Source organism: Chelon labrosus, assembly GCF_963514085.1.
Source record: "Chelon labrosus genome assembly, chromosome: 10".
Lineage (NCBI taxonomy): Eukaryota > Metazoa > Chordata > Actinopteri > Mugiliformes > Mugilidae > Chelon > Chelon labrosus.
This window is the reverse complement of record NC_140360.1, coordinates 10434503-10440531: the sequence shown is the minus strand read 5'-3', so window position 1 is coordinate 10440531 and position 6029 is coordinate 10434503.

The window sequence follows — 6029 nt, the reverse complement described above, 5'->3', positions numbered from 1 at the left end:
GGGTTAGATAGCTATTTTTGAACTCGCAATGCTATTGATTTGGTTTGAGATATTCTTAGAGAGCCATTTTCACGGCGGACTTCCCAGAAAAAGCTGGATATTGTGAGGACAGGCCGCCCAACCCCGGCGCTAGCTGGCTTGACCCAGCTGGGAAAACTTTCAGTGAATATGAGCACTACCCTAGGTTGACAGGCTCCAAGGAGAACAGTCCTGCACCCACTGTAGTACTATTGAAGGTATTGTGTTGTACAGACACACGTTTCTGTTACTTTGTCAACCCCATTTTATTCATTGGGCCAGGCTAAATAGCAGAAATGCTTCAGCCCAGTTTAAGTGCACCACAAGCTACATCCTCCAAAATGATCATCCAGTTGAATCACCACCTTTCTGATGCTGTTTCAACATAATCTGAACATTATAACAGTCATGAAGCCAAGATTTAGTCCAGGACTGTCATATCAGAATGCATTCACTAGTGTACCTAATGAACTGGCAAGTGAGCACATGTTAGAAATAGAAATTCCAATATCATCACTGGGTGCAAATATACACAGACCAAACTAGTATCCATGAATCATGCGAACAAGTTTCCGCTCGAGCCTTAAAAATATCAAGACGCCCCGTGTGCAACTCAGTGTGTCAGGTCGTGGCCGTGTGCCATCGGGCCCCCGAAGTATGCGCCATGTGGACTGAAATAAGCGTGAGCGAGCGCTGTTGCCGTACGACCAGGATACATACTTAGAACGAGTGTTTAGAGAAGATCCCGCTACAACAATAACACAAGCGCTGCAAGCCAACAGTGGTCGCCACCGTTGGCTTGCAGCGCTTGTGTTGTTGTTGTAGCCGTAAAAGCTCAACAGGAATTCACAAAAACTCTGTATCTGATGTGTCATCTCGCGGTTTTGCCCTTTTTCTAACTTTCTTTTCTGGCAGCGTGAGTTAAAATGAAAAAGAAAAAAAAAAGATGCACCTGATAAAACTCCCCAAACTTCCTTTCTCATTTTAATTCCCCCAATGCGGCCAAAAAGCTGAGTCTTAAGGTGATAAATTCTTCCCTGAGGAGGGGGGAAAAGAAAGATGCACGGCCAGCAGCAGCAGAAGCAGCAGCAGCAGCAGCAGCTCTGGCGTTGATTAATGAAGCAGACTCTGAGCTCTCAAGTTCAAAGCTGTGTTTATTGCTCTGTTTTCTTTTCAGTAGATGATGGAGTCTGTAAATCGAAAATGAAAACAGATGGATCATGGTGTGTGTTTTTTTCTGACTCGTTTTCCCTAACAGAACAGATTCAAGGCACTAAAAAGCAGGATAAAGCACGATGCACCCCAGAGCTGGGCTATTTGCGTGCTTTGACCTCAGATAAATAATTGGAGCAGCGAAGCCGGGCACTGCGCCTTGCTGAAATGCCGGGAATGCGCCGAATGACTCAGCGTTCTCAGCAGGAGCTTGGCAGATCACACATCCATCACGCCACCACGCAACAGAGCGTCTGCAGCCTATAGGCACCTGACTCCTGCTCTGACACTGTACCTCTCGGTGCAGGCCGAGCAGACGCTGCTGCTGCTGCTGCTGACTGATGAGGAAATATCGCCGACCTTATCCCGCGCGGGGGGTCAAACCAATCCGGGGAGAGTCGAAGGAGAAGTAATTATGTGAAATGGCTCAGATTTAAAACTGTGATTATGTCTGAAACAAACACTGACCCCGCCTTGTCTGCTCCTGCTTCTTAACTAGATTAACAAGGCGCATGACTCCTGGAAGAAAAATCAGCTGTGGCGTAGTTTCATAGTGATTTTCCTTGCCTGCACCCTTTGCCGGCTGGATAGCTCTTTCTGTTTCTATGTGATGCCGTCGCCGATCATCACAAAACCACCTCTTCTTTCCAGACTCTTCATATTACACTGCTGAGCAATCAACCTGAGAGAATTGGATAGAGAAAGAGAAAGAGAAACCAGTTTCACCACTGACAGTATTATCTACCACCACTCACTGCAGCTGACACCATATTTGTCTACCACTCTTTCAAAGCAACAATACACCGATCAGCCACAACATTATGACCACTGAATGATCCATTCTGTGATGAGTCAGAATTGCTTTGGAGGCACAAGGAAGACCTACACAATACACAGGACACTACACAGGATGTCATATTGTTATGCCTGATTGGTGTAATTGCCTTTATGTCATTTTTATTTAACCCATCCATTAGTACTCACACTAGGAGCAGTGAGCAGCCATATGCAGCACATAAAGGGCAGTGTGGGTGCTAAAGGTGCCTTGCTCAAGGCCACTTCCACGGTGGATGCTCAAAGGAAAGTGCTTTTTCACTCCATCCACACGTCTACAGATTCAAACTGGTGACGCTTCAGCCCCTTCAGAGTTCTCTTCTGCAGCCACTTATTGTATTTCCCTGCACAGGTGTTCTGTCGACCTCCAGTCTGCCTCTGCTCTGGACATGTTTGTTTTTGACCTCTTGCTGATATCAATAGCCCTTTCTGGTCACCCTCCACCACACGCACCAGAGGTCAGGACCATCTGCAGAGCAGCACCGTCCTGTGTCTTCCTCAGGATGCAGCACAGCGGCCCTCCGATTGAAGCTGCTGCTCGTTGCGACGTCCTGTGCGACCTCCACGTCACAATTTGCAAACGCGTATGTCAATACTAATTCCCAAGCTTCACTGGCATGAATGACAGAGAAGCGACGCTGCCAGAGCATTTCAGAGCATCAATAACCTGATGCTGATGCACCATAACGAACCAACTGGATCTTATGCAACAGCGTAACTGATGACTGACACAACAGCAGCAGCTCTGCACCTGCTGGCATCAGATGATGATGATGATGCAGATATTAATGAATGATTTACCAGCTCATTGTTTGCAGGACTGGCATACGCATAAACGCACACAAACGCAAACAAATGATGTATTTTCTCATTGAACAATCGCCTCGTTATCACCAGCACACACCCTTTAATTACGCTCTCATGACACAGGGGAGGTGTCTCTGTGCCTCCCTTCCTGTGTCTGCAGGTGCCGTTGCCGTGGCAACAGCGGATGAGATCGTCAGAGCGAATTATGCAATGACTGTGGGTTCGCTCGCCGCCCCGGGATCCGGTCCTGACCTCCTCCCGGGGTGGCTGCGGGGTGGCTGCCCTTGAGTTTAGCAGAGAAACTGGTTTTAGCCCCGCCCATGCTGCACTGTGCTTTTTTACCTTTTACTATCTCACTGGCTCCTAGGTCCTGTCTGTGACACCCGTATCCTAGGGCCCTCCACTTAAAATTAGAGGGCAGCTGTCCCCGGATTATCTTATCCTGAGACAGATTCCTAGAATACCCGGGACAGAATTATCCTGAGGGGGGCAATTGCGGAGAGGAGGAATGGGCCCGGGAGCCACTTTTGGAGTTGGGTGTACGTAAATACCTGTTTTGAACCGTGTCAGAATCCTGGCAGTGACCTGGCAGGAATGAACTCTTGTTAGTTTGTGTGGCTACAGGAATCTGTAAAAGTGGGGGGCGTCGTACACTATCTCCATCTTTTTTTAGGGCTAGGGTTAGAATCGGGGTTATGTTCAGGTCAGAGGTTAGAGGTTAGGGAGAGGAGGTTGCCATAACGTGTTTCCTTTTGTCATTATGTGTGTGAATATTGTCACTGTCTTTTTATTTCAACTTGTGTTGAATTGCTGGCGATTTTAGAAAACTAAGTCATGATCGAGGCTGTATTTCATAGCTCATGAGGATGTTTTTGAGTCAGTGTGGTATGAGCAGCATGTGCATGCCTGTGGGTTCAGATGTGTGTGTGTATCTGTGTATTTTCGTCTGGGTGTTTGTGCACTTGCCACTAGGAATGTCGCTGTATTTCTGTGTGTGTGTGTGTGTGTGTGTGAGTCCTCGTAGGGCTAGTAACAGACCTCCAATGAGATCCCTGACAGCCTATTTACAGTAGCGTCCCAGAGGGCTGGGCTGGTGCTCTACGGAAAATACACCCAAACCCCTCGTGGGTGTAAACCTGCAGAGGGCTTTCCACAGTCTGACATCCCTGCACAGGCATTGCATCTCATCAGGAGGCCTGCGCCACTGTCTCCCTCCCAGATTTATGTGGTGGCTTTGACCAAATGATATTATCCGTTCACACCTATGACGGCCGGAGATGCGCTCTGAGGGGTGACGCAGGTAGAAATCTCTTCCATCCATCTCAATCTGAGCTGCGACTGTGCAAATACGCCACAGCACGAGGAGCGCGCAGTGTTTAATGAGACTGTGTGAGTCTGTCGTTGGTGCGGAGGTGGGGCGGGGAGGGGGGTGCTGGATTATTGATGCCTCTGAGCTCGTCTGCTGAGCTCATTTCTGTCTGTCTCCTCGTGGAAGCGGCGCATTCGCTCACCTCCAGCCCCGGTGAAAGTCGGGTATGAATTACCTTCCTTGTCCCACCCCCACCCCCCTCCACTGCTGACACTGCAGCTAGCGACCAGCAGCTACGCATTTTAATATGGAGATAAGTCATGGGGATACACAGGAGGGAGAGCACTCTGTCTGTGTGTGCGTGTGTGCTTTTTGTGAGGGATGATCTTGTGGTGAAGGGATAAAAAGACAGAGAGGAAGGAGTGAGATGAGAAGAGAGATGAGGCCCAGTGAGCTGAAAATCAATAATTAAAAGGTCATGCAAAAAGAGAGAGAGAGAGAGAAAGAAAGAAAGGAGGCCCTTTAACTAAATAATGCCTTAATCCTCCATGCAGCAGCCAAAACCTGCTGCTCATTTATCACATGAGGTCACTGGGAGTGCCAACACTAATGCATCATGGGATTTAATCAGGCAAAACCTAAAAAATAACATGCTCTATTAACACACTCACGTAGTTACACGTATACACCAGCTTGCCAATTCATCGGGTACACAAGTGAAAATTAATGCATTCTAGACGTCCTGCACCAAATCCCAGCTTCGTGAAGGTTATGGTATTCGGTATTAGTTGAAAATAACAGAGACGGCTGTTGATGCTGCTGTGTTTTCATTCTGAAGGCTGTGGAAAGTGCTCTCAGTCACCCAGGTCATAATATATGTAAAAACAAGCTGACCTCGTCCTGTCATTGCCATTTTGATCTTTTGGAGGATGCGGTCTGTAGTACAATTGAATGTGTTGTACTGACACGTGTTCCTATTATTTTGACAATCCCATTATAGTCAGTGGGCTAGGCTAAATAACAGAAACACTTTATTGTTTATATCTATCCAGCTTACCACCTTTCTGACGCTATTTCCGTATAAACTAAATATTCATGAAGATACAATTTACTGCAGGACTCTTATAATAGCATGCATTCATTTTCAATAGTGTACCTAATCAACTGTGAAATGAATGCATCTATGTACCTTTGCAGTAAATCTGACCATTTGTCCCAGGTTATTTATGAGCTACTTTTCACAGCTCAAAGTGCATGTCTGATGTACAGTTTTGTGACTGGGTTCAAATCCCATGGAAACACGAGCTGTGGATTAGTTCTCAGTACTTTCTGACTTGTGTTTATTGTTCTCAACTTTTGGCAAGTTTCACAAGTAAAAAAAAAAGGAAACTTTTAGAAACAGATTACATTTTTAAAAGGATATATAATTTCTTCAAACATCTGGGCATTGTGGATCAAGCATAACATTATGACCACCTTCCTAATATTGTGTAGGTCTACCCTGTGGCCTCCAAAACAGTTGTAACTCATCAGAGAATAAACACGGGCTTTCTGAGGGTGTCCTGTGGTGTCTGGCAACAGGATGTTGTTAGTGGGGGCCTTTGGGGGGAGGGGCCTCTGTGGATCATCCCACAGATACTTGATCAGTTTGAGATCTAGTGAATTTGGAGGCCAGGTCAACAACTTGTGCTGTTCTTCATGTTTTTTTTTTTGTTGTTCCTACACCGTTTTTGTGTGTGTGCCTGTGTCAAGCTGCATCCTGTTGGAGATGGATGCTGCCATCAAGGAGTGTCATTGCTATGGGGTGGGGGGGCCTGGTCTGGTCTAGGTGGGTGGTACATGTCTAAGT